The sequence below is a fragment of the Leucopleurus acutus genome, assembly GCF_964270905.1.
Source record: "Leucopleurus acutus genome assembly, chromosome: X".
NCBI lineage: Eukaryota > Metazoa > Chordata > Mammalia > Artiodactyla > Delphinidae > Leucopleurus > Leucopleurus acutus.
Window position 1 is genome coordinate 127,806,924 of NC_139148.1, and position 25,106 is coordinate 127,832,029.

Below are 25,106 nucleotides of genomic sequence, written 5' to 3' on the forward strand. Positions count from 1 at the left end.
GGACCACTGTATTAGAATACTAAAAAAGATTGCATTGATTAAATAGCCCCAGGTGCATTTGAGAATGTGTTTACCGACCATTAACCACTTTGGAATAGAGAAAATATATTGAAGATCAATCAGAAATGAAGACACAGCAGCTCCCAAATGAGGATGCACGTCAATGAGAAATCCCAGCCTGCGGTGAAAGGACAATGGGGGCCCCGGACGGCCTGCCTGGCACATGGCTTACCATTGGCCCAGGGAGGTGGGGGACCGGGGGTACAGATCTACTTTCTGCAACACCAGTTAGAAACTGCAGGAGAGCCTGTGGCATCCCCAGTGAGCTGCAGCCCGGAAAAGGGAACCCTGCCCATCATTTGCTTTCACTGTCCCAGATGCTGCTAGAAGTCTATCTCTGGCATTGCCCAAAAGGAGGGTCCTGGAAGCAAGAGGAAAGTGCAGGACACAGATGTGGGAGGGCCTGTCCCCACCCCACTCCCTGGCCCGCTCCCCCTTCACCCATCCCTCCCAGACTTGAGTCTGGTGAGATGGAAGCCTGAGCAACTCTCCTCTGCTCTGCCTGTTGTCCCCATGGGGGGATCACGCAAAGGTGAAGGTGACACCATCAGTAACGTGAGCCAGGCTGCCTCCCAGCCAGTGCCGCTGTCACAAGCTGGACAACCGTCAGTGCTAATCCAAGCAGCTGGGAAGTGAGCCCTCCCAGATCGATGCTAACACCTTCCTGTGTTATTCAAACAGGTCTTGTAAGGGCCAGTGAAGAAATTCACTTTGCCACGCTGGCCACCACGCCAGTGGGCTAATTGGGTGTAGCTTGTGCCTGCTATCGAATCAGGCCTCTTGGGCCCATAAATCAGGGTCAATGATCTCAGCCAACAAGGAGAGTGAGGTGCTGGCAGCCGGGAGCCTCAGGCGCTGCGGTGATGTGGCACTGACCCAACTGGGTGAACTTTGGCAAAGGCCCTTGCCCTCTCTGAGGCTCAGTGTTCGGTCTGCCGGGCCTCAGAGAACAGGTGTACAAGACCCCCTTGGTCGAGGCAGAACGAGGCTGCCCAGCCATGGCAGTGGCTGCCCCTGGAGACATTCTGGCTGAAGATGGAGGTCAATGCCCAGACATGGTACTAGAGAGGGCATCACTGCTGGGGCAGGGGGCTACCAGAGAACCCCGAGGCCCGACCAGCGCCAGGCTTCCAGGGGAGCTGGTGACGGATCTCGAGTCCAGCCAGATTCAGAGCAGCCCCTTCCTGCCCCGGTGCTGGATGACCCGGGAATCTACCCTCCAGTCTTGGTGGTCCCTTCCCCCTGCAGCTCAGAGAGCAGAGGGCCCAGAGCCCAGCAGGCCCGGGCCCGGTCCTCGTGCTACCACATCTTTGCTGGGGGACCATGGACAAGCCGTTCCCCCATGAGCCCCCTCTGTCAGCACACATGTATGCTCTGACTGTGCCAGAGGCCAGGGGACTGCAATGGGTGTCAGCGGGCTAAAATCGGGCTGTCAGCAGGCTGCGTGCCTCTTGGAGGCTCTACGGGAGTCCGATTCCTGCCGCTTCCAGCCTCTGGAGGCGGCCACATTCCTTGACTCCCGGCCCTTCCTCGCGTCACTCGAGCCTCTGGCTTCCTTTGTCACGTGTCTTAATTCTTCCTCTGACCTTCTTGTAAGGACCCTTATGATTACATTTGGGGTCCACCCAGATAATCCAGGAAATCTCCCCACCTCAAGATCCTTGAGATCATCGCATCTGCAAAGTCCCTTTTGCTGTGGAAGGTAACATGTTCCCAGGTTCTGGAAATTAGGGTGCTGACATCTTTGGGGGACCATTGTTCTGCTGACCACGTCTCCTCTTCCTCTGTCCAGGGCCCTCAGAATTACAGTGGGACTCCCATTCCTGGCCAGGCCAGTCAGTCAGAAGCCAACTCAGGGGCGTCAGAGCCAGGAGGGCCCTTAGAAACCACCCATTGCCTCCAGCCCTGTCTATTCCGCCTCCATGAAGGCAGAGACACCAGCTGGTCAAGTTCACTGCCAAACATGACCCCGAACACGTCCCCTGCCCAAGCACGGAGCCCACAGACTTGGCCCTTGGTCCATCTGTGTTGGTTGTACGTTGTGGGATGAACTTGTAGACACTACAGGTAGATGCCTCGTGATCCCCCGAATCCACTTTTCCCCCTTTAACAAGGGAGCAACAGTTTTACTTATTTCTTTTTAACAAGTTCCTAAGATGTGTTGACTGAGGCCAGAGGAGGGAGTGGATTTGCTCACAAGCACGCAGGGACGGAGCTGGCATTGAACCTGAGTGAGCCGTGTCCCAGGTCAAGTTGCGCTTCCCATTGGCCCCTTGTGAGCAGGTCTGGGACCCGACCAAGGGGACTTGGAAACCGCTCTGGAGAAGGCCCTGTCCCCTGAGGAAAAGGGCTCAGGGCAGCTCGCCAAGGAGCCCCCTCTACCTCCCAGCAGCCCCCACCTACTGGCTGCGAGCCCCTGCCCCAACTCCAACCCCTCTAATGGGTTCTGAGGTCCCAGGACAAGTTCATTTCTCCCCTGGGGCTGCTCACACCCAGACTGTCCTGCGCACGTTAGCCTGAACCCAGGGGGCAGGTTTCAGCGACTTGGCATTTCCAAGGGGGCCCAGCAAGGGCTGCTGCCTGCAGTTCACACGCACTCTCACACCTGTGCACATTTACACACACGAACACACGCATATCACATATACTCACGCTCACATACTCTCACACACTTGCACACGCACAGACACACGTGCACACGAGGCCACAGGCCTCTCGCATGGGCCAGAGTCACGGCTGCCTGCCCTCCCCTCACCCCAGAGCTGCAGTCGCTGCGTCATCTGGCTCCACCCTGGGCCCCGTTCCTGGCATCCAGGCCAGTGGCAGTGGGAGTGAGGCAGGGTGAGCAAAGATGAAAGTCTGGACTCCGATGCCTTCCCATTAGGAACACCATCCCATCTAGGAGTCCCAGGACAGGACTTTCCATGTCTTTCTGAAAGGGCAACTCAGAGTCTCGGCCTGTGGGATGAATGGGACACTGCGGGTCTGTTCAGACTTGGCTTCCGTTCCCAGTGGGGAGTCTTTTGACTGGATGGCCAGGAGCAGAGAGGTCTGGGGTACCCGAGAGGGAAGGGGGGTCGACGTGCACATGCCGTGTGCGTGCGTTTGTGTGGGCGTTCCTTGAGCCTGTTTCTGGATGTGGGTGCATCTGTGGGTGGGCACATAAATGCTTCTCTGGTGTGCAGGTGTGTGCATGTGCGCCTGTAGGTTTCATGCAGTGCGTGTGTGTATGTGCGCACGCGCACACACGCGTTCACATGCATGCATGTGCCCATGTGCGCATGTGTCTGCGTGTGTGCCTGTGTTACTCAGCTCAGCCAGGCTGCTTATAACGAAATACCATAGACAGGGGCTTAAACAGAAGACATTTATTTCTCACGGTTCTGGAGGCTGGAAGTCCAAGAACACGGCACTGGCAGATTTGGTTCCTGGTCGTCACCTCTCTTCCTGGCTTATAGATAGACGCCTTCCCACACTGTGTCCTTGCACAGTGGAGAGAGCACGCTGGGCTCTCTTCTTCTCACGAGGACACTAATCCTATCAGGGAAGCTCAACCTTCACGACCTCATCTAAACCTAATCACTTCCCAAAGTTCCCACGTCCTAATGCCATCGCACTGGGGGTTAGGGCTTCAACGTAAACATCTGAGGGGGGCCACAAACATTCAGTCCACAGTGGTGCCTGTGTGCATGTGTGTGTGCCTGCCTGATGCCCATGTCTGCCTATGTCTGCGTGTGTGTACACGTGTGCATGTGTATGTGCCAGACAGTTGGCAGCTCTGCTGGGCAGCCTCCACCGCTGCCCCCTCTAGCCTTCGGAGTGAGATCGCCTCCTGCCTTCTCCAGATAGAGATCTGGATCTGTGCGCTCGTCCAGCCCTAATCACAAGCCTACGGTCTCCCCCCTCGTGTAGCTGCGGGCGTGGTGAACACAGGCAAGGCCAAAGGCGCCCCAGAGCCCCCTGGGGGCTTCCGTGCCCTTTCCGTCTCCACGCTCATCACCCTCTCTGCCTCTGCTCCTGGTAAATCCCTATTTCTCCTTTCAAGCTTGGTCCCATGCCCCCTCCCGGGGAGCCTTGCTGGCCTGGCAGCTTGCACCCCAGAAGGCTTAGTCACTCCCTCGCCTGAGTTCCCACAGTGCTTTTCAATCATCACTCTTACAGCTCTTGCCAAGTGGTACTTTAGATATTTCTGTCTCCACAGCTACCAAGGCAGGGCCTGACGCTGAGTTGCTTCGTCATGCTCACCGCCCATTTGCTGAGTAACTGAGAGAATTATTGCCCCATGGAGACCCAGGGGCCATGCCCAGGGGAACACACGTACAAGCCCCTGAGGACACAGAGTCATGGGAGGCGGGGCCGGGGCGACACACTGAGCCATGATCTCTCCATCAAAGCTGCTGCCCCACCCTGGACTGATGGGGACACCAAGGCCCAGAGGGACAGCACCTGACCAGAGTCTCTCCAATTCAGGGTGGACCCGCGTCCCGTGTGGCATAAGAAAGGCCATCCCACAGGCCCTGTCTCACTGCCAGGGAGCCGAGGCTCGGGGAGCTGACTTTCCTGCCAGACGCGTGGGCAGCCAACGGACAGACAAGCCAGGTCTGAGGTTCTGGAAATGCCGCCACGGCTCAGGGCGCCACGGCCACCAAGGGGATGAGGCTAAGGTGTTACCCTGGCAGTGAGCGCTGGTTTCTCCAAAGGGAATCGTAAAGAAAAAGCCATCCCTGGCTGCAGGCCCTGTGAACTTGGTGAGCGTTCAGACTGCTCCTTTCAGCGGACACAGGGACGTCTAAATCCCCACAGCTGGACAGGGACCCGAGGCAGAGCCTGGCCAGAAACGGCGAGGCGGCGGTGAGGGCGGGGGAAGGAGTCTTCGGAGGTTTCATTACTTTTTGCTTTGTGATGAGTGGCTCTGAGCCCACACATTTCTTGAATACATAATAGGGAGCTGGGCAAGACCGCAGAAATAAATTGTATTAACACACAATCACTGCAGTCTCAGACAGGGCCTTCTTTCCCTGGGTCGGGTCAATTAGCAGAATAATGCCAGGCAGGTTTTCGTTTTAAAGGGTTTAATTAAAGTTTGGGTACAAGGAACATGCAAGCCACCAATCTGTCTTTCAAGGCATGTATTGTCTGGAAATTGATCGTAACTTATGCGTATTTCTAGAAGTGTAATTCCTTGGAAGAAATTGAAGCATCCCTCCACCTGTCCCTACCGGCCCCGCCCTGCCCCTCCCACCAGAACTTAGCAGGGCCTTGCAGTTCAGGGGGTTCTGGGGTCCCTTTGGGAGAGACCGTAGCCCTTGGGATCTAATATGCACTCAGACTGATGCTGGGAGCCCACCTGGCCTTCTTCCTTCACTCAGAAAGCTGGAGGCCACGGAGGCCGCTCTCCACACCCTGCAACCGGCCCATGCTGTCTGGGGTGGCAAGGGACAGCCCCTCTGCAGAAACAGGCCAGCCCGCGGCGGACCCTGTGGGTCAGGACAGGCCTAGACGGGGCAATGCTCCCGATCTAGCTGGCTGGGAGTCTCCTGTAGCCGGACGATCCGTCAGGAAGGACCAGCTGGATGTTTGCCACGTGCTGGGCGCTGAGTGGGCCGGGTGTCCAGACAGGGTCAGCTCCGAAGGACCGTAGAGTACAGCCTGGGTTGGAACACTGGCTCCTGGTTCCAAGCCCCGCTGGGCACTGTGTGGCCTTGCATCACTGTTTTCTTATCTGTACAGTGGCAACAGCAAGAAACTTCCTCCAGGGCTGCTGTGGGGATTCCAGAAGGTGGCGAGCGGGGGAGTTTCAGCCCTGGCCGGAGGGAGGCCGGCCAGTTTTCGTCTTGCTGCACCCTTTGCATCTGCGGCTTCTGGCCACCATCCCCTGCAGAACGCTGGTTGCCCCGGGATGCTCCCCAGGGCCAGCACTGTCCACAGTGGGGAGGACGGCTCTGTAGAGTGGGAGTGAGCACCCCGTCCCTAGAGCTGTGATGGGACCGGGGCAGGGGGACACAGAGGGGCGCGAGGCTGGCGTGGCCTCCCGTCCCAGGGCAGCAGGCAGCCGGAGCCGACCCAGGGTGGCCCAGGGGACAGGCCCTGGCGCACCTGGAGCCCTGAGCAGGCTGGTCTCAGTCCCCGGGGGCCTATGGGAGGGACAGGCAGGGCCCTTCCGGTCGGCCAGCTGCCCCGACCCCGCAAGCTGCCGACAGGTGGGAAGACCAGGCCCACAGGGGCCAGGGCTGTGGCCAAAGTCACCTGCAAGTCAGGGCCACCACGCGGCCCCCGTGTCCCGGCCAGGGCCTGGGCAGGGCCTCCCCAGGTGCCCGTGGGCTCCGGAAGCTTCGGCAGGCAGCCCCGTCGCCAGCAGTAGCTGGTCTAACACTGGGGCCCGGTGGGGTTTTTCTCCTCGGGGACTCTGTCGGCCGGGTCTGGGCAACTCTGGTCACCTGCTGCAGGTGGCATCGGCCGAGCACACAGTCCCTAAAGGGGCAGGATGCGTCTCAGAAGCCGCGCCCTGGCCCCGCTTTGGTCCTGGTGCTGGCTGATGGGCTTTCCCAGGGGTGCCCGCCCCGCGGCACAGAGACGGCTGGGTTCCTGTCCCCGCAAGGCGGAGCAGGACACGGTGACACAGCCTGCAGAGGCGGCCTCTCCTCCCCTCGGGCTCCCACCTGGCCATCCACAGAGGGCCAGCGGGAGTGGCAGCCGCGGGGCAGAGGACAGGCTTGCGGGCGTGAGACGCCCCCAGGGCAAGCATGAGGATGGAGGCGTGAGAGCGGAGAGAGGCCAGCCCGGCAGGAGCCCTGGGCCCCCCGGGGCCGGCAGCTGAGGCCCCCAGAGGAGCCCCACCCCGGGCAGCGAGGGACCCGAAGGACCAGGCACGGGGCTCCAGGGATGCAGAGAGGTTGGACTGAACCAGAAACCCCGCTGTGGGAACCTGGTGGCCATGGTGACAAGGGAGAAGGTGAGGGTGGGCGAGGGGACCATCACTCCCAGCACGGGCTCCCCCGCCCTCCCTCTCCCCTCCGCGCCAGGGTTGGGGCTGAGGATACAGTTTCATAGTTTCCACCCCTTCTTTCCTCCACCCCAAAATAAAAAGGTGGAATCTGAGAGCCTAAAGAATTCCTTGGATTCCTCCCCTGCCAAATTTAGCCCTGGAATGGGCTGGACTCCTCATGATGGAGCTGCTGAGATTGTCTGGGTAATGACAACAGGCCATCATTTCCGGGAGCGGCTGGCTTTCTGGCCCCAAACCGTAGGATTTAGCAGAGCAAAAGGAGGCCTGAGTGCCGGGGTCTGAGCTGGTGGGTCATAGGGCTGGGGGCAGGGCTTTGTGCTCCTGGTGGGCCTTGGACAGCGGGGCAAGCTGCTGGGAGAATGAAATCCATGCAGCAGCAAAGGGAACCAGTACTTTAGAGGGAGGGGGCTGGCCCAGATTCCTCTGGGAAATTCTGGGAAGACCGGCTCAGCTGGCGTGAGCCAAGCCCCCACTCTGCGGAAAGGCAGAGGCACAGACACCTCAGTACGGGGCAGAGAGGCACGAGAAGGTGGTGGGGAGCCACTTGGCCTTGAGGATGTCCTCTCCACTCTGTGCCACGGAGTCTCTATTCAAATGGGACTGCCAACCGGACCTTCCTTGCAGGGCAGTCGTCAGGATGACCTCAGACAACCTGGCAAGTGCGAAGCAAGGGAAGACGACAATGGCTGTGATCCCTACAGGCACGAGCAGCAGCAGCGGGCACCCCCTCTCTGCAGAGCCAGGGCTGGAAGCCCACCCTGCCACCCAGACAGCCTCGCCCTCCCGCCCCTTTTTGACACTCTTTGATGCCCTCCGAGCTCTCTTACACTGGGGATAGTCAACACCAGGTCCTCTTCCCTTCAAAACCCTCCGAAGCAGTATGGCACGGTGCAAATAAAAATGACCATGGGGGGCTTCCCTGGTGGCGCAGTGGTTAGGAATCCGCCTGCCAATGCAGGGGACATGGGTTCGATCCCTGGTGCGGGAAGATCCCACATGCCGCGGAGCAATGAAGCCCGTGTGCCACAACTACTGAGCCTGTGCTCTAGAGCCTACGAGCCACAACTACTGAGCTGTGAGCCACAACCACTGAGCCCACATGCCACAACTACTGAAGCCCACATGCCTACAGCCCGTGATCCACAACAAGAGAAGCCACCGCAGTGAGAAGCCTGCGCACCACAACGAAGAGTAGCCCCCGCTCGCCACAACTAGAAAAAGCCTGCGCGCAGCAACGAAGACCGCGCACAGCAACGAAGACCGAACACAGCCAAAAATAAATAAATAAATATATATTTTTAAAAAATGACTGTGGGGGCCCAATGAAGTGGAGTCTGCTCCCAGCTTGGTCACTTACTAGCCAAGTGACATTGGGCAAGTCACATTCCCACCCATTCTAAGTCTCAGCTTCCTTACCTGTAGCATGCAAGCTGCTTGCACACGGGAGGGGCCCAGAGTTGGTTGTTTCCCCCTACATGCTAGACACACCCACATCCACAGCATCCGCCACTGAGGCAGGTCACTCTCTCCTCAGCCCCAGCCCAAAAGGCCCGTCCTTCGGGTCCCCGTAACCCTGTCCCACTCCCAAGTGTCAGGAATTCCGGGGCTGAACCAAGGGAAGGTTGATAAATGGTCTTGGTTGTACATGGCTTGACCTCTTGACCTCGCCAAAGAGAGGTCAGCTTTGTCACCTGGTTTGCCAAGAGGAAGCCAATGCAGGACCTTGTCATTGGCCGAGTTCATTGGATGAATGAGGTAGGACGTGAGGGATCCAATGCCCCAGCTGCCTCATTCTAACGACACGGTCTTGACTGCTGCGATCCCCAGCCCTTTCAGAACTACTGTAGAACTTCATAGTCTTTGAAACATAACCCTCTTGGAATTCTTTGTTCCTCTTCTTTCTTCCCTGCAGGATGAAAGGGCAATGATGAGGCGGATCTTGTCATCACTTCACCTCCTATGCCCAGCGCCCAAGTTAAGAGTCAACAGATGAATGGATGAATGGAATGGGCGAGAAGTGTCTGGTAATCTGTCGAGAACTGTGCACACCTGAGGGAGCCCAGCGGGCCAAAGGCCGGAACAAGAGCTCAGGCTTCTAAACTGTTCTTCCTGAGACAGCCCAGCACAGGATGCCTCCCTGGAGTGCCTCGGCTGGGCAAGCTCTTCCTTCTAAATTCGGTGTGGGTCAGGGCTACCTGCCAGGGTGTCTCCTGCATTCCCCGTGATCAGAGTCGAGGCCCGAGGATGCGCCACCCTGGGGCCCAGAAGCAGAGTGAGGGCACACGGCAGCAGCACACTGGCGGCTTCTGCTCTGAGGAAAAGCTGCTACCAGGGCAAGGGCAGCACACGTTTGTACTGCTTCCTGGAATCCTGGCATTTTTCTTTCAGAATAATGGGGGAGTGTGCGCTCCCTGTGAGGGGAAGACAGGGGAACAGTGTTGCTGTGCAGCCCCCTCCCCAGACAACGCAAGAGGACACGCCTGCCATCCTTGTTCAGCTGTTCGAGGTGACCTGTGCCTGGGGTCAGATGACAGAAAGCAAGGGAGGGAGGACAGGATGGAAGAATCTTAGAGGCTGCGTCTCCTGAAGTTCTTTCTTTCTTTCTTTTTTTTTTTACATCTTTACTGGAGTCTAACTGCTTTACAGTGGTGTGTTAGTTTCTGCTTTATAACAAAGTGACTCAGTTATACATGTACATATGTTCCCATATCTCTTCCCTCTTGCGTCTCCCTCCCTCCCACCCGCCCTAACCCACCCCTCTAGGTGGTCACAAAGCACCGAGCTGATCTCCCTGTGCTATGCGGCTGCTTCCCACTAGCTAGCTGTTTTACATTTGGTAGTGTATATATCTCCATGCCACTCTCTCACTTTGTCCCAGCTTACCCTTCCCCCTCCCCGTGTCCTCAAGGCTATTCTCTAGTAGGTCTGTGTCTTTATTCCTGTCTTACCCCTAGGTTCTTCATGACACTGTTTTTTTTTCTTAGATTCCATATATATGTGTTAGCATACAGTATTTTTCTCTCTCTTTCTGACTTACTTCACTCTGTATGACAGACTCTAGGTCCATCCACCTCACTACAAATAGCTCAATTTTGTTTCTTTTTATGGCTGAGTAATTCCTCCCAAGTTCGATTGGTCTCAGCACTACCATCCCTTGCCTCTAGAATGGCGAGCCCTACTTTGGGGTTTTGTTTGTCTATTTGTTTTCCACAAGTGTGCAAACAAGCCGTGCTTAGCCACTAGCCGTCTACAGCCAGCTCCTGAGACCCAACTCCAGAAAGAGTCCTCAGTAGAGCTCTCTGGAACGCCTCTCTCATCATACAGATGGGGTCGCTGAGGCCAGAGAGGGGGCAGGCCGCTTCTGAGGTTGCCAGGACAGGCCCAATCCGAGGGCTGTCCCCTCATCAGCCCCCAGCCCAAGCCTGAGCTGAACTCAGATCCTCGTCAGAGCCCGAGGCCTGCATTCCAGCCCAAGGGCCAGCATGGAAGGCACTTTGGGGCATTTCCCTGAAACATGCCCATTTGGGATATGTGTAGCCCACAGTCCTAGCTTGAGGTTCAGGCGCAAGGCTGTTGGAATGGCTCATGAGCAGTGCTGGACGTGGCGGGGTATTGCGGCTCCACAGCCCAGCCAGGCGGGAGGTCTGCACGCGCCCCACCACGGGCCTGAGCACACCTGGCCGGGAGATACCACCTGGAGACACTGCCAAACAAATAAGGCCCTGGAGGCTGGGCCCAGGCACGTGCCAAGTTTCTGCTGCCTTTGTAGGAGCATCTCCTGTCGGTGGAGAAATCCTGGCCCCAAAGCCTGACCTGAAAGCCAGAGGGCTGCTGCCCTGAGACTCGTTACTTTCGTTCGGCAGGCTGCTTCGAGCGGTCACTGCGCCCCATGAACTTGGCTATCCCACCTTGGTCACTGGCTAGCCGCCTGCCCTCATCAGTTGAAATTCCACCTCAAGACTGCAGCATCAACCCTGCCTGTGTTTCCAGCCTGCTGGCCTGTCCTGCAAATCTGGGGCCTGCCAGTCCCCCAGAATCCCATGAGCCAATTCCTTGATATAGCCCTTATATGTTTAGAGCCTACAGGCTCGGTTTCTCTGGACAGCCCTGCCGGCTACAACGAGTAACTGGAGAGTGCTTGGGATGGTGTGTGGGATAGAAGTCAGCCTACACTAGGGCTGGTTGGATAAACACCAGCAGCTGGGCCCGGACAGGAGCTGGAGAGTGACGGTGCATGGTCCCCGAGCCCCACACATCTGCCCACAACCCTCCACTCATCCCCAAGGAAGCTCACGTGCCCAGCAGAGTTCTCCAATTAAGTAGGGAGTGAAGGGAACTTCCCGAACCTCAGGAAACGCTTTCCGAAGCAAACCTGGTCAACAGAAGACTGTGATTCCGCCAGATACTCTGCAAAGGCATTTCACGGTACCTTACATTTGGGAAACACTCTATCTCCCTCCTGCAATTCAAAGCCTCCGTTACCTGCTGACGACTCTGAGAAGTCGTACTGGAAAGAGAGCCATTTAACGTTGTTTAAACCAGTATCTCCTGCACTTGTTTGATTTCAGAATCCTTTTCTCTTAGAACAGCCATTCTATTCACATCTGGTAAAACTCGTGTCCCACAGAGCACGTTGCTAAAAATATTGAACTTGGTGTCCTTTAACAGCCTTTCAGCTTCAGCAGGTTAGTATTTTTTAAATTTCTATTAGGTTCATAAACCTGGTCGGGTCTCTATTATAGTAATTATCATTCATTCATCGGGATATGGGGGGATGTTAGGACTGGCTTCTGGCTGTGGCCACAGCACCCTTGGCAGTGGCCCAGGGACTTGGGAACAGCAACCATTTGACTGTCTGGATTTTACAGTCTGACAGCCGATGAGTTGTGTCGTGAGGTACAGGCTCACTGCAGGCTGTGTCCTCCAGGAAAGGTTTACAGCAGGGATTCTGGGCTGCCTGGGGATGGTAGATTTTTTTCAAAGACCTGAGAAAAGTTTTGGAACTTCTCCCCAGAAGAGCACACGGAAGCACACGTGCACGCGTACATCTGCACACAAGATATCCTGCATCCAAATCCAAGGGCCTCATGAATAACCTGGAGCCCTTCCTGGGCTTCCTAAGGGCGTCTGGGCTTGGCTTGAGAACCCCTGGAATAGTCTTGGCCTCCTGGATGGGGCTCATCTCCAAAAACCTTTGACCGCCCTCCCCCCAACAGAAGTCTGGAGACTTCTTTCTTGTCTAGGTGGGAGGTGGGGGGGCAGGAGACTCAACCCCTGCCCTTCAGAGCTGACACATGGGCCCAGAGATGGGCCCTGGCTAAATTCAAAAAGCAACGGGAATTATACGAGGGCATGGCGCAAGAGGGCCGGTCCGGGGCTTCTGCTGAGGGGTTCGAGAATGGTCGGTATTAATCACAAAGATAGCTTCTTAGAGGTGGGGCTTTGAGCTGCGATTTGAAGAATGTGGGTTGTGGCTTAGGGAGATCTAAGACCAGTTGTTGCCTGCACGAGGAACAGCTCAGGCAAAGGCTGGGGGGATGGGAAAAGGGGGACATTTGGGAGAGCGGTAGGGGCAGGAAGAAGGAGGACCCCATAGGGGTCAAGACGAGGGTAAGCGAGAGCTCACAGCAACTCAGGCCGCAAATGGCGGGCCTTTTCGTTCAGCAGACACCCCATGGCCCTACTCTGCGCAAAGTCCCCGCCGGCCTGGCAGGCAGGGGGGGCAGGGCGTGCCCTCCATCCAGTGGACCCCTCTGGAATCCCCCATGGCAGCTGCCCTGAACCTTCACCACCAGCCTCCCCCGGCCCGCCCGGACTCCGCCAGCAGCGGCTCGGCTTGGACTTTGCAGAGGAGACCGGAGTCGGCCTACTCGAGGCTTCCATGCCCTCGTCACTTCAAAGTCACCGCACCCTCCCTCGCCTCCCTTCCTTCTTTCTCTTCCACCTCAGAGGGAAAAGGGCTGCTCCTTCCCCTGTGGGTGGGGACCCCTTCCTCTAGGTCCTGAACCCCATCCTGCCCTGTCTCCTTCAGGGCTTCGCTTCTTCTAGAAAGAATGCATGGCTCCAGCTGCCCCGCTTCTCACCCAAACCACCCTTGCTCCTAAGACTGAAACATCCAGCAACCTTGGATGCATCCCCAGCCCCTCTACCCCTGAAAAAGCACTCCCCTCAAAGCAGCAGCCCTTTCTCCTCATGAAACGTCTACTCATGCTGCAGGTATCACAATTTAAGGAAGCCCCCTAAGCCTCCCTGCCAGATTACTTAAGGCTGCTGTGATCTCCCGCACTCCCGCCGTACTGGGTACAGCCCCTGAACGGGACACGTGACAGCAGGTACGTAAATGTCCTGTGTTTGTCTCCCAGCCAGTCTGGAAGCGCAGTGAGGGCAGGCATGTGCTTTCTCTTAGCCTGTACTCCTCAGAAAGTGGAAACTGAGACAAAGCCTTATGTGCGAGTATTCTGGGGAGAGAGTGACTCCAGGCAACAGAAGTGAAGGGCAGGGGAGCCACGCAGGGACGGAAGGAAAGTCCACATTGGAGCGTGTTGATTGAGTTGTGGCCGCCGTGAAAGGCGACTGGCTTCTTGAATTTCTGGCACTGTCTAAGCACCGTATGAAATGCATCTCAAGATCGTCTACGGTGGAAGAAAAAGGGAAGCAGTTATTTCAGGGGGTGTTAACTCCCCAAACACCAGGGTGCACATGCGTGGGCACTGAGCTCCCACGGTGACTCGTCCCTTGGCACCAGAGAAGCCCAAGGAAGGAGGGGAGAAGCAGGTATCATAGGCATGATGAGGCGCTGGCAGGTTGTACCAGTGTGAAGGTGGTCAGAAGCTTCACAGAACCAGTCACCACAGCAGTGGCTGGAATAAGAGATGGGCGAGGCCAAGAGAATCGAAGTGGGGCGTGAAAGGCGTCTGATGCAGCCTTCTCCTTGAACCACTCAGATTGCCTCATATCCTCCGTTACACCCAGCTCCCACATTACCAGATGGGGCTTCCATTTTTTCGAAACATTCAAAATCCGAGACCACGCTGCTCAGAGGCCCCTTCGGGGTGCTGGTCAGCTGCAATCTCTGCAGAGATTTAACGCAAGAGGGTTTGTGGGAAAATGACAGTCCCCAGTGCCACAGGTGATGCCTGGGCCGTAATTGCTCATCCCCTTCGCCCTCCTGCACCCTCTGTTCCTTTGACTGCTCTGTGCTGCTTGCTTTGTGAAGCAACTCAGACCTGTACCGCCCAGGAGTCTAGCCCGTAGCTGCCTTGACCTCAGTGGGCCATGGTTCCTGCAATTGCCCGTTCACACCTTTATTACTGGACACAGAAGCACCGAGCAAACACCTCCGTCGAATTCCTTGGGCTGCAAACACATTCCTCCCCGCCACCACTGTATGACAGCAGCCCTGACCCCTCCTTTCTTTTCCTGCTGGCTTGCTTGCACGAGAAACCCACACTGACAAGATGGTCACTGCAGCTTCAAGTTCAATGGAACACTTACTGTGACCCCTGGGGGAGACATTCTGTCCCATCAAACCAGAACTTATCTGCCTGAGACTAAGGCTTCAGGAACAGGAAGCACAAATTCCACAAATGGGTCACTGGGAGTGATGGTGAGAAGGCCCACTCCTCTGTCTGTCCAGCCCTTGGTTTCCAGATCTGTGGGTTCTAGCTATTGGGGACCATATATCAGCCGTTGGATCCATGTACTTACTGTGTCCTGGAGGACAGTGCCTCGACCCCCGTGTTTTGTCCCCATGCTGGCATCTTAGATAAGCCTTTAACAGGCTATTCTATCAGGCACGCTACTATGAGTGATTGGCTACACGGTCATCCCAGTGAGCCCATTGCTGCACCTTCTTTGCCATGAACATGATTTTCCAAGCATGTTCCCTCCAGACCTCTAGCCAACTGGTACGTTACTTCGCCAAGGCTGCCATAACAAAGCGGCTTAAAGGGCAGAAATGTATTGTCTCCAGGTTCTGGAGACTTGAAGTCCAAAATCAAGGAGTGGGCAGGGTGGGTTCTTCCTGAGGGCCTCTTTCCTTGGCTTGAAGATGGCCGTCTCTCCCTGTGTCTCTTCATCCCATCTTCCCTCTATGCGTGTCTCTGTGTGCAGAGTTCCCCTTTTTATAAGGACACCAGTCATATTGGATTAGGGCCCATCCTACTCCAGTTTGACCTCATCTTAACTAATTACATCTGCAATGACCCTATTTCCAAATAAGGTCATAATCTGAGGTACCAGGGTTAGGACTTCAACACATGAATTTGGAAGGTGGATAAAATTCAATCCATGACCACAAGCTATGTCGATCGCTACCGTCCAGGGGTCTGACCTTTATAAACTACTTCTCCCTCCACATCAAGTTGATGACCAACTCTGTCACTTGCAACTCCACCCATTAGGAGTATTTCCCTTTACCACTCCTCTTTATGTCATCACTGAGTAGGGTTGGAATGAAGCAACAGTCTACTTCTTTTTCAGCTTTCACGAATACGTTGTGCCAAGCCATCTGACAACCAGGCCCAAATTATTTTATCCTCCATCAGCAGGTCATTGGGAAACTCCATAAAGCTGTAGGTCCGAGCTGATGGAAAGGTGTGGTCAACACAACAGATGTAGATGGCACAGGAATCTGGGCCACCTGTCTGTGCCATTTACTTGAGTCTGTGGACCTTCTTGGATCCAAAGTCCAATTATAATAGTTTTCATCATACAAAGGATGTACTTGCCTGACCTTATAACTTATTGGATCTAAAAATACCTAGCTCATGAAGGGCAACTGCAGACTTATAGTTACTTGGGGTTCCATGGTCAAACACTAAGTCTCTACCAAAGCCCAATAGCACTTGAAGAGCCCTTTTATAAAAGGAGAAAAATCCTCTGCCACAGAAATCATGACCTTTCTCCAAAACCTTAGGAGTCTGCACTTGGGTGTCTCTGCTATTAGAGCTTGCCAAGGCCTCCACCCAGCATTCTCATCCACCCCAGATACCTCTAGCACCATCAGACCTGAGTCATTAGGCCCAAGAGGTAGAGAAGTTCAAACTTCAGCCTCAGCCCACTGCAGAGCCCTCCCTCATTCTAAATTCCACTCAAAACTGGCAACCTCTGAACAACCCAATAAATATCTTACAGAAAAATTCCCAACTGCATTCTCTGCAGCTTCCAAAATCCAAAAAGACCCATTAAGTGTTGTGTCTCTTTTTTAGTGTGGGTGATTCAAGGTAAAAATAATTTGTCCTTTGTCTTTTTCATGGCATGTTTTAGATGATTAGAACCCTAAAAAGTTCTCTGACATGGCAGCCCATGCATCTTCTTGGGTTCTACCTCCCGCCCTCTTATTTGCATGTGTCTTACAAGGACATCTGAGGTACTTGTCACTTGATGCTCACCAGGTCCAATTAGCCTGATGTCAGCAATTTCATCAACATGGTGGACCAGTATGATGCTCTGTGAAATGTCAAGATCAAGGCCCCTACAGACTACGCTGGGACAGAGCTGAGAGCAGAGATCCGCCCAACCGTGGGGTAAATAGTGAATATGTACTGCTGGCCTCCTTGTATAAGGGCAATCTGCTTTTAATCCCACTTACTGATAGGGATTAAAATACAGTGAGTCCCCTACATAGGAACCTTCAAGTTGCGAACTTTCAAAGATGTGCGCGTGCGTTCCGTCAACATCCGGTGTGAGTGACATTGCAGCTTGCCCTCTGACTCCTATTGCTGACGACCCTTCAGCTCTACCATCTCCCACCTCCTCTCCCTCCTCCCATCAGTAACTCTTCTTGCCTGTTCACTCAAGGCCAGCCCCTGGATGCCAGCTGTTGTACTGAACTACTATACTTTTCAAGGTACTATACTGTAAGATTAAAATTGTTTTCATTATTTTTTGTGTTCATTTGTTTTTTATGTATTACTTGTGTGAAAAGTATTATAAACCTATTACAATACAGTACTATATAGCCGATTGTGTCAGTGGGGTACCCAGGCTAACTTTGTTGGACTGACGAACAAATTGGGCTTACGAACGCACTCTTGGAACGGAACTTGTTCGTATGTAGGGGACTTACTGTAATGCATTTTCCAGACCAATAGCCACACACCCAGTGCCAAAGGATGTTCTGGTCTGCTTTAGTAAAGATAGCACATCCAGCAGTTCAGCCACATCTAGAACGACCACCTAGTTAAGTTTACAGTAAGCAGTCCCCAGTCATCTTCCACAATTCATCCTGGAGCCACATAGGTGAATTGAACAAGGATGTGATGGGGACCACCACCCTTGCATCCTTTAAGTCTTTGATAGTGGAACGAATTTTGGCAATTCCTCCTCTGTTGCTTCTGATTTACTATCTTGGTTGAGGGAGCAGACAGTTTCAGCATTTTCTACTTGATTTTTTTCTATCAAAATAATTCTTACTCCACAAGTCAGGTACCCATGTGAGGGTTCTTCTAGCTGCTAAAGGTATCTATCCCGATTATATACTTGGGAGCCAGGGAAATGACACGGGATGGGTCCACAGACCCATTAGACCATTGGGCCAGAATTCCACCTATCATCTGACTTCAGGAAGTCCCCACTCTAACAAGAAAACCATGATGGCATTTTGGGTTTCCTGATGTTGATGTAAGTTCATACCCTGTATTCAACAGTTCTCAAAAAGTGTAAGTAGTTCCCTTTTCCTAGCACAGTTACCGTCACAAATGTCCTTAGGTCCCTTTGGGGAAAGATTGGGAAAATATTTGTCCTATGGAACTGTGGTGGCACCGTAGGGTTCTTCCACAAGGAAACCAGTCTCCCCTTCAATCTGGGCTTGGGTTTGGAAAGTGACGTAGATCTGGAAACTGAATAGGAAACTGAGGTTTTCACTGTGGTGGCTGACACCCACCTTCTGCTCATAAGCTTTAGATTTTGTTTAAAATTATGCTAATCAAGTGACACCCTGGTTATCAATCCACCTATCTGTCCTAGGAACACATGGTCTGTTGGTCATTGTACAGATCCCAGCAGGTATGGCACCTCAGTTGCTAGTCTGACCTTGCTTCCCATTACAATAATGGCTAAGTGTTGCCACCTGGCCTCTGCCATTCTATCAATAGAATCTCATCATCTCCACTGATACAAAGGAACCCAGTTCCATGGTGGTATCTCCTACTGTAACACTGAACCTAGAGAAGACAGCTACCTACAAAGATTCTCAAATATGCCAGTGCCCCTCTCACATACTGCCCTGATGACAGAAGCGTTCTTTTCCCTACGCAAGGAACACAGTCAAATGGTAGGTTTTCTGATATCACATAACGTATCTGTTCTAACACGTCTCTGAATATTATGCTACCATACCAAGAAAGTTAGGGCAACTCCATCTCATTTATTATAGGCTATTGTCTTGTCCAAGTTTCAAGGAACATCCCAGGAGAGTATTAGGACCCTTTCCCAATGTTTTTGTCTGAACATGGAATCCCTGGGCACAAGTGAGTGCCACTATTGTCAATAAATTCTCCCTTGTCAATTCCCTGGGTCCACCGTCTTCAATAGCCAACTCCCATCAGCACTGTCACAATTCTCGCTCGCATGTATTAGCCAGTTTCTGCAATTCTCATGCAAGCTACTTTCTTTCAGAACAAGAACTGTACTTCCAAGCTTAGGCTACACTGAGAGCTAACCCTGGTTAACACCCTGAAGGCAATGAGAGGTAGTGGAGGTTTCCAGAGAGTATGGGGGTTCAACAGTCTCAGGCTTATCCACCCAAATGTCCCCACTCAAGGTCTCCAAGTCCCACTGTTTTCCCATTGAGACCGTGATACAGAAAACTATTGAGGCTCTATTTAATCTCCTTTGCTACATTGTGTTTTTACAGTTTGATATTGGGTTGGTCTGCTCTACTGCTGAAGGACACAAGGATCCCTTTAAATGCTTCCCTCTGGTTTTCACAGGCTGTTTTGAATTGATGGTTGGCTGACCCACGTCTGCCATTTTCTTTACGGCAAGTTTCTCAAAGTAACAGAAGCCAGACCGCCCCCAGATCCTTCTGGTTCCTGTTGTGCCCGTGCTTTCGAGGGCAGAACCACGTGCTTCACAGGTGAGAATCTGAATTACTGTGATGCCACTGCACGTCAGAAGTTACCACACCCCTTTTTCCACCATAAAGGGGGTCCTTATTACCACTGACTAGTTAGAGGTCCAGCTCCCAAATCCCATCCTCAGGATTTCTAAGGCCCTTCACAGTACCAACTACCCAGTTCCCCAGAAAGCAGAACCTAAAACAAAGGGTCACATGCATGTATCTTTATTGGGAAATGGGAGCCCGGAGAGCAGGGGTGGGGGTGAGCAGGGGGGCAAAATAGGGAAGGAGGAAGAGCCAGAACAAGTATATGATATCTAATTATGCACCATGGTGGGTGACTGGTTGTCTGATGCCATATAAGCCTCTGAGAAGCCAAATGAAATATGTCTCGAAACTAGGGGGAGGAAGGGGAGCAGTTAGCTCTCATCTCCTCTCCCCATTGGCCAGATTCCCTCCGTGGGAGCCTAACTGGCCATCATGGGGCACGTGCGCATGGCCAACAAGCCACCCTGGACCTCCATGTCATAGCGGCAAAGGAGGCCAGGATAGAGGCGTGCAGCTAAGCACCTGGGGTGAGGTGCTCTCGAGCTGTACCTGCATGAAGTCTGTTGAACCTCCACACAGAAAGAACTAGAGTAAGAGCCAGGTGAGGCTAAGCACATCTGAAATAGCCCTCCCTTTTCCTTCTTTTTCATTGTTTAAAAAAAAACAGAAAACAAAAAAAACCAGATCTTTGCTCCACGCCTCGTATGGTGCTGGGGCAAGGTGCTTTTTCTCAGGCTGGAAGCTGGAGCCGGGAATCAGGGACAGGGTCGGGGAAGGAGTTGAACCACCTCGCTTAGGATTCTTTCCAGACCCAGGAAGCTGCTGGTAGGAAGGACCAAGGCCACGAGCAATACAGACTACTGGCCCAGGGGCTTCTGCTCACTTCCTGCCACAGGACGGAGGCCGCCACTCTCCAAGCCCGGGAACAATGGGACAGTCAGAAGAAGTAAGAATCCTTTAAGGGAGAATAAAGGAGGGAGACCTCTGGGGAAAAAGGGGGCAGAGCGGGTCCTGAGAGGTGGGAACTGGATCCAGTCAGGGCCACGGAAACAAATCATCAGAGCCGCCACTTAAAGCCCTGTCCGCTCCCATCTGTAGCTAGGGCTGTGGAGGAAGAGGGACGGAGGCGTCTTCGGGAGACAGTGAGTGGAAGGAAACTGCGCAGCAGCAAGCGGCCCTTTGGGCCATGGATGAGCTGCTCGCATCCGAGCCCATGGCCTCAAGCAAATGGATGGAGATCCACAGGCAGGATGCCTTGGATTTGCTGCATCCCACAGTCCCAAGAAACCACAATTGAAAATCAATAATCAGGGACTTCCCTGGTGGCGCATTGGTTAAGAATCCGCCTGCCAATTCAGGGGACACGGGTTCGAGCCCTGGTCCGGGAAGATCCCACATGCCACGGAGCAACTAAGCCCGTGTGCCACAACTACTGAGCCTGTGCTCTAGAGCCTGCGAGCCACAACTACTGAAGCCTGCGCGCCACAACTACTGAAGCCCACGCTCCTAGAGCCCGTGCTCCGCAACAAGAGAAGCCACCGCAATGAGAAGACCGTGCACCGCACCGAAGAGTAGCCCCTGCTCTCTGCGCGCGCGCAGCAACAAACACCCAACGCAGCCAAAAATAAATAAATAAATAAACAAATTTTTAAAAAAAGAAAATCAATAATCACTAATAAATCACTAATGTTACACAGGCAAAATGGCCATTTCATTATCAGGAACAAGCCCTGAGCAGAGAGCAAGAGAGGTTGGCATGGAGTTTGGCTGGGACATCGGGTCCTATGCCTCCATCAGGGGCAGGAAATGTTCTGCTTGCTGTTGATCCTACTATAGAGAAACGCGGTCCCTCGTGGCCACACTACAGAATTTACAGTCCAGAACTTTCTTGAGGGTTCTGCTCTGATTCCACCAGCCTGACTGAGCCCACGAAGTGGCATGGTGGGGTGGTGCCCGTGATGTGGCACACTGCCACGTTTGCTCTTCAGGAACGAGGAGCCGCTGTGTGGCTATGGCTTCACAGACAGGGCCAGGACCCTGGAATGAGCAATGACACATACTGGGAAGGAGGGCTCCTGTGGGACAGGCCTGGGGACAGGGGCAGGACGGGGAAGAAGCTGAGCCGTCCTCAAGGCTCAGTGTGGCATCACGTCTGGCTTGCTTAGAACCCCACATCTCTAGAGTGATCACTGTGGCCCTCCCAGCCAGCCAGGCATCTGCCACCGCAGCCAGGGGACTTGATTACTAAAGCTGTTTGTTTCGCCGCTGATGCAACGTGACACCAGCCTGTGTGATCTGGCTCTGGGCATCACGTTGCCGGCACACAGCAACGAGATGGAAATTTGGCTGCTGCAAGAGGCACTGATTTTGCCTTCTTCTCTGAATCTCCTTTCTCTGAACAGCAGGGACATTTCAGTCCCATGTAAAGCACAGACTCTCTTCCTCCTGGCAAATGCCCAGTACCGTAATTCCCCATATAGTGCCACCTTGGAAGAGCCTCGGGCAGCAGCATGTCAGGGGCAAGAAGACTGCACTGCATCTTAGGTCCCAAGGTGCTGGGGCAGTGATGAGGTGCCCAGAGAGAATGCACTTGGGTACTGAAGCATCTTCTTGGCCTTGCTTGCCTCTGTGCTCAGGAGGAAGGGCTGGGGAGACAAATGGCCCAGCTCACAGGAAGAGTGGCAAGCCACCACCTTGCCCTTTGGTTTCATTACTCGAATTGCACCAGGTGGCATCTATACTCATTCCACAAGGCCTGCTGCTTCCCTGCTGGCAGACACACTGTGCAGCCAGGGGGCAGGATGGGAAGGCATAGCTACAGCTCCAGCACAATTGGAGGCCGCCTGCAACCCAGGATTGGTCTCTCAACCACCAAGGCAAGTGGGGGGACTTTCTGGAAAATGCTGCAGATGGGAGGTCCAAGCCTGTGGAGAGCCAGAAGTGCAGCCCAGAGACGGAAGGGAGCTTGCGCGACGTCCCACACTGGGTCAGGTGCAAGACTGAGCTGGGAACCCGGGGTCTTGCCTCCCAGGCCAGGCCTCTTATCATTTGAAGGAGCTGCCACCAACAGACATCCAGTGTCACTGTCCTCCTCCCCACATACACACATTTATCTGTCCATGTTGCCTGTTGGTGCACTATAGTCATTTCACGTACAGGACTCGCGTTTCCCAGCCCTGTCCCTGGGTGTATGAGTGTGCTTTGCACTGGCAAGCATTTTGCAGCAGCAGCTAGAAACCGGCTGTAGCTGAGTGACAGCTGACACCTGACAGATATGAAGTCACGGAATCCTCACTCCAACCCCGTGAGGTAGGTACCCCAATTAGCCCCATTTTACAGAAGAGGAAACGGAGGCACAGAGAGGGAGGCACAAACTGCCCAAAGTCACACAGCTTCTAAGTGGCAAAGCCTGGATTGAAAGCAGGCTGGCCCCTGGTTGCTTGCCTTTACACTGTGCTACATAATCTCTCACAGGGTCGCAGGGTCGCAGGGCTGGTTTGAGGATCTGATGCGTTAATATGTGTCAGGTGCCAGCGCCTGCTGCCAAGGGCCCCTCCAGCTCTGCAGGGCGATACATCTGTTGTCTCTAATGATGAGTGTGAGATGGTCCCTCCTCGCCCTCTCAAGAGTGTCCAGCCCAAGTCCAACGCTCTGCACACAGTAGGTGTTCAGAAAAGGCTCCTCTGTGCAGTTCGTCACTCAGACACACAGGCATTCACATATCTCACAGCAGCTCTGCGCCCGGCCCTGGGCTAAAACCTGATACACAACAGCTGGTGCCTGAAATCCAGCGGCACCCAGTCTAGTGGGGAGGTGAACGGATCCGCAGTTACAGGCCAGGGCTTAAGGACCCACCGGAGCGGCAGCTCACCCGCCAGAGCCAGAGGTGCTTTCTGTAAAAAGGCAGCCCCTTCTCCTGACCTTGGGGAGGAGGGGCCGTGGTCCGTGAAGGTGACACAGGCGAGAACGAAGGCTTCAGCCGAGGCCTGATGGCTGAGAGGAGTGGCCCAGGTGAGGAGGGAAAGGACGGTCCTCTGGTCCGCGGGAATACGGAGTGCGCGGCATGGAGGTGTGAAAGAACAAACCCGGAGGGCAGTCCGTTGAGCCAGAGGATTATTCGCAAGCCTTAAAATCAAAAGGAATTTGCCCTGCTAGGTTTCAGACGTTCCTGGGACCCGTGGTCCCTATTTTCCTTCCAATCTCTCCCTTTTGGAATGGGAATGGCTACCCTCTGCCTGTCCCGCTGTATTAGTCAGGGTTCTCCAGAGAAACAGAACCAAGAAGAGATGATAGATAGATACACAGATAAGAGAAAGAAGAGGAGATTTGTGATAGAAATTGGCTCACACAGGATGGAGGCCAAGAAGTCCCATCCCCCAGATCTGCCATCTGCAAGCTGGAGACCCAGGAAAACCAGCAGCACAATTCAGTCCAAGTCCGGAGGCCTGAGAGCCCGGGAAGCCAATGGGGTAAGTCCCAGAGTCTGAAGGTGGGAGAACCAAGAGCTCTGAAGCTCTAGGGCAGGAAAAGATGGACATCTGAGCTCAAGAGGAGAGAGGGAATCCACCCTTCCTTCACCTATTTCATTTGGGCTCTCTATGGATTGCATGATGCCCAGGCACACTGGTGAGGGCAGATCTCTTTGCTTAGTCTACTAATTCAAATGCAAATATCTTCCACAAACACCCTCGCAGACACACCCAGAAATAAGGCTTTACCAGCTCTCTGGACCTCCCTTAACCCAGTCAAGTTAGCACATAAAAATAACGTTGGCCAGTGTCCTTGTCCCCACGGTGAGCCACAGCCACCCCCCACCTCTGCGGGAGACCCTCCAGGTAGATTCCAGGTAGATACAACTCACCGTTCAGAAAAGGTCCTGATTCATGAGAGCTGTGATTACAGAAGGCAAAGCCTTTAATGCACTGAAGACCTAAAGTGAAGCCGGAGCACTCTGTCAGCCTCGGCAGCTGGCTGGCTTGCCGAGTGCCTGGTCCTTTCCTCCGTCCGGAATTCTGCCACGCATTGATAGGAAACGATGTCAGGGACCCTTCTGCGATGTCTCTGAAGTATGGGAACAGCGCTACAAGCCTCTGGAACCGACGCTGTGAGTGGCAGAACTGATCGATGGGCTAAATGGGGCCAGAGCACAGCTCCAGAGACAGGAATGGACTTGAAATGTGAATGACAATAGGTTTTTGCCATTTTCTTTCTACCATAAAAATAAAAAGTATGTCCCGACAATGCATTTATCAAACAAGTATGGTCCTGACGCTTATGCAAGTCAACATTTCCGAGATGAAAATCCTAAGAAATGGATCTGTGACAAGGATTTCCAAACTGTATTGCCATCATTTGATCTCTTCTGAAAGTATGGAAAATTGTATTCAAAAGCTGGACAAATTGTATAACGGTATGCATTTTTGCTAAAAGGTACTTCAAAAAATGCTATAGTAAATAACAAAAAATCAAATGAGATTGACTTAACTATCAAGCATTTTTTAAAAACCATGCTATAATAATAGTTATATGTAATACAGCTCCATATATTTCTTTCCTTCTAGTCTAATGGTTTTCAACATTCAAAAATCATGGATTTTGGGGCTTCCCTGGTGGTGAAGTGGTTGAGAACCCACCTGCCAATGCAGGGGATACGGGTTTGAGCCCTGGTCCGGGAAGATCCCACATGCCGCAGAGCAACAGAGCCCGTGTGCCACAACTACTAAGCCTGCACTCTAGAGCCCACGAGCCACAGCTACTGAGCCCGCGCACCTAGAGCCCGTGCTCCGCAGCAAGAGAAGCCAACGCAATGAGAAGCTCATGCACCACAACGAAGAGTAGCCCCTGCTCGCCACAACTAGAGAAAGGCCCGCACACAGCAACGAAAACCCAACGCAGCCAAAAGTAAATAAAAAGCAAAAAATCCAAATCATG

At 53.7% G+C, this 25,106-nt stretch overlaps 1 pseudogene across 1 annotated transcript in view; it reads left to right on the plus strand.

The window, feature by feature from the left end:
- The window catches only part of LOC309978651 (spermatogenesis-associated protein 17-like), a 94,761-nt pseudogene extending 70,178 nt beyond the window's left edge, over window positions 1-24,583 (plus strand). The window contains exons 2-4 of the transcript in view: window positions 3,973-4,080; window positions 4,835-4,911; window positions 24,015-24,583. The product of the transcript in view is annotated as a spermatogenesis-associated protein 17-like (transcript). The remainder of the gene's footprint in view (window positions 1-3,972; window positions 4,081-4,834; window positions 4,912-24,014) is intronic.
- The last annotated feature ends 523 nt before the right edge of the window (window positions 24,584-25,106 follow it).